The sequence below is a fragment of the Theropithecus gelada genome, chromosome 5, assembly GCF_003255815.1.
Source record: "Theropithecus gelada isolate Dixy chromosome 5, Tgel_1.0, whole genome shotgun sequence".
Taxonomy (NCBI): Eukaryota; Metazoa; Chordata; class Mammalia; order Primates; family Cercopithecidae; genus Theropithecus; species Theropithecus gelada.
The window spans coordinates 135,362,190-135,371,780 of record NC_037672.1 but is presented as its reverse complement, the minus strand read 5'-3'; the positions used below and the strand labels follow the sequence as shown (position 1 = coordinate 135,371,780).

The 9,591-nt window shown below is 40.2% G+C and overlaps 1 long non-coding RNA gene across 1 annotated transcript in view; it reads right to left on the bottom strand.

The window, feature by feature from the left end:
• Positions 1-211: 211 nt before the first annotated feature.
• LOC112625244 overlaps positions 212-9,591 on the bottom strand; it is a 35,663-nt gene continuing 26,283 nt past the window's right edge. The window contains exons 3-4 of the long non-coding RNA XR_003119548.1: positions 7,623-7,788; positions 212-740 (exon numbers count right to left, since the gene is read on the bottom strand). This is a non-coding gene — a long non-coding RNA (uncharacterized LOC112625244). The remainder of the gene's footprint in view (positions 741-7,622; positions 7,789-9,591) is intronic.

Here is a 9,591-nt window from a genome sequence, read left to right as displayed (position 1 = left end):
GAAAAAAAAAACCCATATCACTTCAGTTATATTTGCGCTTTGTTCTCATAAGCCATTTCCATTTGCTGAAGCCAGAGGACTATTAACCTAGTCTCTGAAATTTTGAAGTGTCCTGAATCCTGTTTTCTGTGAACAACTAAAACTCGATCATATACATAAAGTGAAATTTCAATAACTGAACATATGATCGTAAGATGTTACGAGGGGATGATAGTCAACAGAATTAATGAGAGTGTTTAATTTCATGCAGCAATTTTCACAAAAGGTAGAGCGCAACAGTAAACTCCATGAGTTGCATTGTAATCAAGCTCCTCTTGTAATGAATGCAGGCCCTTAATTTATTGAAACTAATTTTGAAATCATGGTACCATACATGCTGTCTACTGTAGAAATAATTTATAAACATTAATTGCAGGAAAGAGAGGATCCATTTGCTTCAAAGAGCCCATCAGCAAGCTGTCCTTCCTGTTTTATCAGTAAGCAAAGCTGAGAGCAAATAACAGATGGGACTGTCCCTTGGTGGTGGCGCAGAGCACGCATGAAATATAGCACAATCTTCCTCCAGTGTGTTATGCTTTTAACAGTGGAAGATCAGAGCAGGAGAGGTGTGGGCCGGGATGAATGACTCTCTCTGATGAAACATTCTTTTCTTCTAGCAAGATTCCTGTAGCAGATTGAGCTCTGGCAGTTGATCTCAGTGGCTTGATAGAGTGTCATTATAAAAATGCACCTGGAAGATTCTGTGGAAAAGAGACAAACCTCAGAAGACCAAGGTGAATCCAAGGCCTGATCTGGACTCTTAATGGGGGATTAAATTCTAGTTCCTTTAATAAGCATCAAAGACACCACAAAACCACAGATAAAGCTGTCATAGACAGCTATATTTGGTACTCATTTATCATTTGTCACAATCACTTCATCCTCTTGCAATATTTTATTCTACTTACTACAGCTACAAGAAGGTGAGTAGTTGCACATTTGATGTGTGTTGGGGGATGTGAGGCTAAAATCTTCTGCCTCTGTTGTTCGTATAACCACACTGAAGGCTGTTACTAGGGCTGTGGAAGCTGGATTTAGTATATGTTATTCCTAATGGAAAAATCTATCAGCTTCACTTCAGTGGCTATTATTAAATAGCTTTTTAGTCAGTCAGATAGGAAGTGATCCCCAATTCCACTAGTAGATTCATGCCCCATTCATTATCACTGTTCATGGTAGCTTTTCTAAATGTTTTTCCCTTATCCTGGGTTTCTAACTCTGCCTCATTCCTTCAGCTTTGGGCGCTGCTCTTATGTCCTGTTGAAGTGAAAAGATCAAGGCTGCCTGATCTCCTTTAACAAACAACTGTTACATGCCCCTCTTTGATTTATGATATCATTGTCATCATTAGTTCTTTTCCTGTCTCCTATTTTAGGGAAAGTATTATCCTCTTCTTTTAGAATGTTAATCCACACACGTGCTCTTAATTTTACCCATTTCCATTCATTCCTCAATTATCCCCATAATTACCGAATTCAGTCTTTTTCTCTTAAGTGCATTCTCTGATTGACTTGAATTTACCTCTTATAAAGAAAAGAAACAAAGCATTACTTCCAAATCTGCATTGCCCTTCAAGATACTATCTCCTCTACTTCTATGAAACTTCTTAAAAGATTAGTCTGTCATCATTAGTTCCTGTAATTGTTCTTCTTTATCTAATTTACTCCTCTCTTTATTGTAGTCTCACTTTCTGCTCCCCAGTCCCTTGAAACTGTTCTATGAAAGCATCTAATTCCTAATCTATCAAACACAATTGTGATCATTTCAGACTACTGGGCATATGAACACTCTTTCCACATTGAGTTTTCAAGTCTTGGCAGAAGGCAGGGCTTCATGTCCAAGGATGAAGAGGTCATATGCTTTGTCTTTCTATACCCAGGCAGAGAGGACACAGGCACATAGCCTTGGTTTGACAGTCAGGTGGTCCCATCTGGAGGATAGAAGAAAAACGATCCACAGAGCCACAGTAGCAGCAGCAGCAGAGACTGGAACAGAGGTGATAGTGCGAGCTAGAGACTTTGTGGTGTCCCAGTCTAGCCTTTTCCTATGCAGCGTTTCTTGTTGAGAAAACTCCCTCGGTTCCCACTGACTTTCTGAGCCTTCTTGGCTAAGTTTCATATAACTCTGTGAGCTAACTAATATCTTTGCCATAAATTATTTGCTTCCCTTAATTGAAACATATTTGGTTTATCTTCCTTTGAGCTAAAGACCTCAGTAGTACAGAAAATCATACTTTGGATTCAGTTTAATGTAATAGAGTTTTAGGGAAAGTGGAGTGAAAAGTCAGTAAGTGGAATTGATTTTCAGACTGGGGCCAAAAGGAGCGAAATTCCATTTGTCCTTACAGACATGACCCTAGTAACCCATCCTATGCCACGGTGAAAGAGCTAAATGAACAGTGCCTCTGGTCCCTGTAATGAAAGGCTCTCTTAGAATGAAATGCCTATTCAAGGCCAGGTTTTGGGGAAACCAAGTTGCCACTGTCATTGGAAAGATAAAAGACTGTAGAGATGCTGGGGATGTTTGGAGGGCACCGAATAGCTTAAAAAAAAAAAAAAGATAAATGATAAGTTAATCTTCTTAAATTATTGATTATGGCAAAGACTGAGTTCCTGGAACTCTCACAATCCTAACACAGTCTCAATTCTCTCCAATTCTTTCAACTTTCGTGTAGGTGAAAATCAAACTCCAAGTTTGATATTATGATCGCTAAATTGTACTATCAGTTGATTTTAGAGTCTTGCCAGTCCTTGTATGAGAAAGTGAGAGAGAACGATGCTCAGAAAACTATAGGACTGGAGGATCCTAAGCATCAGAATTAGACAATGTGGGGTGATTCCAAAGCCTTGAACTCATAGCCTTTCCCCGCTCTGTATTGTGTGCTGGAAGCAGCTCTTGCCGGCTCCTGAGATCAACTGCATTTATCTCATCTCTACTCTGTGGCCATGATATGTTCACAATTTGAAGTCAGTTACAAGCATTTGAAATGCCACAAATCAGGGCTGTCCCTAACCCCCTTCCCGGAGAATGGATGTTAAACATTTGCCAGTGCAGCACTCATAAGGGCATCACAGAAGTGCATCCTCCCTTCTTCGATGGAGGTGGCTTTTCTTGCTTGGAGACTGTATTCCCTTTCTTTTTCAGAGGCTGACTTTGCAAGACAGAATCTGTTTACCACTTAGAACCGTGACCATCACCCCCATCCCCATTTATCTCCAGACTTGAACTAGTGGTTAAATCCCAACATGTCTCAGAGGAGTCAAATGCATTGTAAAATCTGGGCGAGAAGATTTCTTTCTTTTATCTGATGACAGCAAAACTTGGGACTATGTGTACTAGTGATTGACCTTGCACAGGTAACGTGTAATTTTTCAAAAGAATCAATGTATCACTCTGAGCTTCTATATTGGAAGAGTTACCCAGAGTGGCTACGGTGGGTCTGATTCCTGGCTCATTTGCTTGGTTATAATCTGGGTTTCATGGAGGCTTGGGATAGTGAAGTTGAGATCCTAGAAATCTCTTAAATAATGCAGGGAAGGGTAGCAAGTACTCTGGGGTGGAATTATACATAAATCACCTTCATCCTAATTTGTTACCCAAGATGTCTAGAAGATAATTTCTTTACCAATATCTTGAGGAATGTGTTGGTGAAGGGAGTTTTGAGGAGAGTTTTTTCTACTGTTCTTCCTAAGCTGAGGATGTTGATGGCAGAGGCTTCAGTTGACATGGTTTCCCTGATTGAAATGAGAAGGAAACTATTCTAGGGCAGCAGAGGCCAAGTAGCAGCCTTCAAAGGAAGGACGCAAAATCATTGTGGTTATCATAAAAGGCAGCAGGGCAAGTTCATCAGCAGAGTGTTGTGTATTACAGAAATCTTTGGTAGTGGTTCACCGGTCACTGGGTCCCTTGACTGAAATAGCTGATAGTACATTAGCCCTTCCTGATTTGTGTTATGGAAAACACCCCACACCTGGGAAGTATAGGTCTGACCTGGGTCATCATTATGGGGAGTTGCTCATTCTCTCCCAATTCTCAGACCTGAGTTAACTCCGTAATCAAGAATTCTTTGAAGATGGACTCAGCAATAATATCACTTGTTTGTGCAATACATCTTCCCAGACTTCAGCAAAGGATCTTTGGCTATTGCAGATATTGCAGATAAATAGCTTTTAATCTGGTTTGCCTATTCTTTGTTTGAGGGTTTATTCAGAATGGCTGGAAAATGCTGTCCTTTTGGAGAAGAAAATTCCAAAGAGCTACTGCTCTTTTACATCAATGATCAAGCAAACAGCATGAATAGTGATATTACATTCTAAGGGTAATGTGCTTTTAGGGGTCAACATTCACATAAACATTTTCAGGTACCAAATGTTACTGTTTTAACTTTGTGACAAAAATAAACTGCTTGCATTTTAGGTCATGCTGATAAAATACTTCCTAGAATCTGGCTACACAGACATTTCATGCCAGGTATTATTTATGTGTGAATAGAACGCAATGGAATGTGAACAGAATGCAAAGGAGCTATAAAATTCCGTATAGTAAAAATACATACAGTAAACATGCCCTGGAAAACGGAAATAACCAGAGCTTTGGGATATTGTTAAACACCAACTCGGAGCTATCCTAATTCCCAGAGACTGAGAATAACTCTGTCTCTGCTGATCAGAATGATGAATTGTACTTCAGGTTATAAATTGAGTTTTGATCTCAGTTGGCCTCTAGGTAGTACAGTCTTGTGGTTATTTTTCTGAGCATACGACTGGAATACGTCTCTTAAGCAACTAGCAGAATCCCCAACTGGGTATCTGCACCATGGAGTAGGGCTATTATGATAGAAAATGGCAAGCTTCTGGAATTACCCTTAACTGTTAAAGCACTAAAATCCAAAGCAGTATTGCATTCATAGATGAATTATGGAAATTAAAAATATCATTAAAAGCCTGAATGATGTTGGGTTGATGATTCTTTTCGTGTCTCTATTTTGTCCTGTGCTTAGAAGATGTAGAGATACTGAGCAATTATATATTGCACTCCTGGATGGTCATTTAACAAGTATTTATTCAGTAGCAACCAAGATTCATGCTTTGTGCTAGGTGTCAGGGGTACAATGATGAGCAAATCTTGGCATGGTCTTTGCTTTTATAGCACTGATGATTTAGTGGTACAAGCTAGACAGTCACTGCTTAAGATAATTCTATAAGCTTGTGTTACAGGGGAACCTTCTGTTGTCCAGGGATGTGTGTGTATCTGTATGTCTATGTGTGTAGGGAGTTTTGGAGGAGAAAATGGGAAAGGTAGGAAAAGTCTTACTTCAGCAAGTGATATTTCAGATGAGTTCTAAGGCAGAGGTAGGTGTTAAACAGCACATACAAAGGAGTCTGTGCAGTGATTCCATAGCAGGAGAGAAGAGGGTGCTTGAGAAGCAAATAGAAGACAGTACACTTGGAGTGAGGAATGTGGGTTTCAGAGTGGCCAAGAGGAGCCTGAAAAGTAGACAGGGACCTGAACTTGCAGGATTTTCTCTGATCTGAACATCAGTGAGAAATCAAGTGTGTGGCTTTAAGCAGGGAAGATATAATATCACGATTAGACACGTAAAAGAATTCTCTGGGTGCAGTATGGGTATGAACAGAGAGTGGCAAGGTATGTTATTGAACTGTTGCAGTGAGAGTTTGTTGTATGGATGTAGAAATAGGTAGAGTTATGAGACATTTAAGAAGTAATATTAATAGGACTCATGATTGACTGTTGGTGATGGATTGAATACGGGGTGTGAGACAGTAGAAAATGTAAAACAGTGTTCTTATATTTCTGGTTTGCATAGCAGGATATACATAAATATGTATATATATTCATTATGTATATACTGAATGAGAATAAGATTGGGGCCAATGATCTTAGACCTATAATATTTGAGGGGCCTGACACACATTCATATGAAGATGTTGAGTGAGAAATTAGACATGAGGATAAAGCATACTAACTGATTTGGCAATGAAATAAATATGGAAGTCTTTGGTCCACAGATGGGAAATGAGGTCAGTTACGTGGAGAAAATACAGAGGAAGGAGAGAAGAGCCTGAGGCTGTGCACCGACAGACATTAGCACGTGGGGTAAAAGTGACGTTTGAGAAAAAAAATAAAATCCTAAGCCCCTAAACCAATTGGATAGACCCCTTCTTGGCCAAGGGGACCTCAGAGAAACCTTAAAAATGGAGTTCATAGCTATGACAGGACGGGAGGTCAGATGTGCCTCGTATACCTGCTCCCTTGCTAAACGCCACTAGGCTCTCTTCTCTAGATGTTAAACAGAAACCAGCCCTTTTGAAAGATTCCTTCTGCCACCGATGGGAACCAACTGCCTGATGCTGCCCCTCCCTTTCAGTTTTTATTTTTAAATTTATTTTTTATTTTTATTTTTTGAGACGGAGTTTCACTCTTGTTGACCAGGCTGGAGAACAATGGCACGATCTCGGCTCACTGCAACCTCCACCTCCCAGGTTCAAGTGATTCTCCTGCCTCAGCTTCCAGAGTAGCTGGTATTACAGGTGCCTGCTGCCACACCTGGCTAATTTTTTATTTTTAGTAGAGATGGGGTTTTGCCATGTTGGTCAGGCTGGTCTCGAACTCCTGACCTCAGGTGATCCACCTGCCTCGGCCTCCCAAAGTACTGGGATTACAGGCGTAAGCCACTGTACCCAGCCCCTTTCACAGTTTTGACACAGCAACTGACCAGCATTCCTTCCTGATAAGAGACCATTGACCATGAAGTGCTCCTGGCCCGTCTTTGGAGGCTGCCGCATAGAGGTTCTTTGTGTCCTCTGGTTCACATTTTGATGTATAAGGTCTAATTGTAATACATTTAAATGTTAAGTCTTCACCCTAGAGTGAACATAGGATGCATGTTATACATGCTGTGCCTGCCCTTTGTGAATATTTATATCTCCTTCCATGACCTGCTGAATACGTATACTTAGTCACCCTTTAGCCATAAATCCATCTTATTTTTCCTATCCTTTCCTCTACATGCTTGTTTCCAGCTTCTGGCCAGAGGCTGCACTTCTCAGTCTGTCAGAATGGTCACCAGCAAGCTCCAACCCTTCATGAGAAGAACGCTTTAAGCTCTCCTTTCAGATTTATGAAGTTCCATCGATCTTCAGTTGACACCCTAAAGTGCAGTCAGTAAAATGTGATGCACTCAGCAAGGACTTACTAAAGGTTTATGGGACTAAAAACAAAACTGATAAGAGGAAAGAGCAGCCATCAGGCTTTCTGACTTCTTGCCAGCTTAGTCTTGGGTTTGTTTAAACCGTTTAGCTCCATTGCAACGTTTGGCTGAATTTCTCTGATTCTGATAATCTTGGGTATTAGGTATTTGATGAGGTAATTCAAAGAGTGTGTAAAGTGTTTCTTATTGATAAAATGAATTTTGGATACTCTCTACTTCACGCTTACACTAATTTTTCTTTGTGTGCTTTTTAATACTTAGCAAACTCCATTTTATCTTAAATTCTTTATCTAGGAATCTGCCCACCACTCAAGCCTGGGAAAGCTGGCAGAGGATGCGTGTGAACATTCACCTGAGTGTTCACAATGCTCGTGAGGTGCCTCCCTGATAGTAAGTGCTGCTCTTTCTTATTAACATTCTTTTTTCCTTTAAAATTTGCTTCAATCCATGAGGTAAAAAATAATGATGAAATAGATAGATAGACAGACAGATAGATGAATAGTGCATGTTGTTTTTCCCTGCAGTCAAATAGACAAAAATTTCAACACAAACTTTTATTCCTGGTATTTGGCTTAAAAGTAAACGTCAGGTACGTCAAGAAGCTAATGGTGTTTTTTGCATATCTCACTAGTCACTGATTTTTCTAAGTATAAAAATGCATTTCCAAAATCTTACCACTGGGAGGCAGCATCGTGCAAAGCTAGCCTTTAGCTCTTCCTTCCTGTGTCCAGTATAGAGTGCTCCTAATATCTGTCACAGATTCGTGCTGTGCCATTAATGGAAACAGAGCGTTTGTCTGTCTGTCGGTCGGTCTGTCTGTCTGTCTGTCTTCCCTTCGCCAAATTCTTTCTTCTTCCTTTTTTTCCCCAGAGTTCTTTGTGAGTTAAAACTTCTGTTTTTGAAACTTCCAGGAGCTTAATTAATAAACATGAAAACCAAGGCGAAGCTGGCACAATGCCCTATTTTGCTCAACCACTTGGGCATGTTAGGGCAATTGTAGTTATTTACATTTGGCATCCAACTGACTCAAAGAGCAACATTGCTTTTTTTTTTTTTTTTTTTTCCCTATGAGTACCGAAGCTATTAAATTAAACAGGTTAATGTGGCTACAGCATTTCGCCCCCTACCATCCCCACAGCTATAGTAAATCTGCCACCTGTTTATTTCCATAAAAATTCAATTACAGCACCACCAGTTATTCTTCTTATGTGAGCAATTAACTTTAGTCAGTTTCAGGCCACAGAGAAAGGCCAGGCCGGCCTGCTCCTTTCTTTCTTCTTTGCTCCCTTTACCCGCAGGTCGTTCTTTTGCTAAGTGACTGTGCTCCTTCACACCAGTGAAAAAATGAAAAAGGAAAGAATAGACTAGACTGCTGGGCACTGTCACGCCAATGAAAAAGCAAGAAGTGAAAAACCGCAAACAATCTTCTGCGTCCCTCTGCCCAAGCCTTAGAGGCCCAGGGAAGTTAGCAGCAAGCCGGCAGCCAGGGCCGCAGGGGCACACCGGTGTTGTTCAATAGCGCACCAAAATGAAGAAGAAATTACTTACAATGTGTTCATTTTCTTTCTTCTTTGTACTTGTAAAAAATGTGATCAAGAAGGGAAAGGCTGGTAAAATGCCACAGCGTTCTGGCTAAAGCAACAACGCAATTATGAAGAGAGAAAACCGCATCCATCCACACGTTCCAGCAAGAGCTATCACCAAAGGCATTGTGAAGCGGTTGAGCAGTTACATCTGCTCTCCTTTAACAGGAATGAGTCTTTAGTACCCGGTTGCAAATGTTGACTTTTACCTTTTCTTTAAATGTCTGCTTCTCTTTGTCATATTTCTCCTTCTCTCCAAATTCTACCAATAAAAGTGAAAATTACTGAATCCTACATCTAGTGATTTTCTGCATGACCTAATTGTTGAACAGGGATTGAGGTACTTGCTTTCCATCGATTCCTATAATGGCATTGACACTGATTTGTATTTCTAGTCAATGTATAAACATAGTTTTAGGAGCAGGTTAGACTCTGAAATAATCTTTAAGTAAATCATACCCTGGGTTCAGGTTAAAACAAATATTTCTTCATAAGTAGATTGGTACCAACTCCTATCGAAGTGTAGTTATTATCAATAAGTTCAGAGAATAAGAAAAACATCAAAAGAGAAATAATTAGGGTATAAATAGATGATGCAACCCAAAGGCACCTTGAACCCCTAGCTAGGACAAATGTATGGAGGGCTCAGATTACTCATCCAAATTGTCACGCGTCTGAATTGATTCCTGAGCAACATTTGCTCAGGCAGTGTTGTTGGGCAGGCATGGATGTCAGATG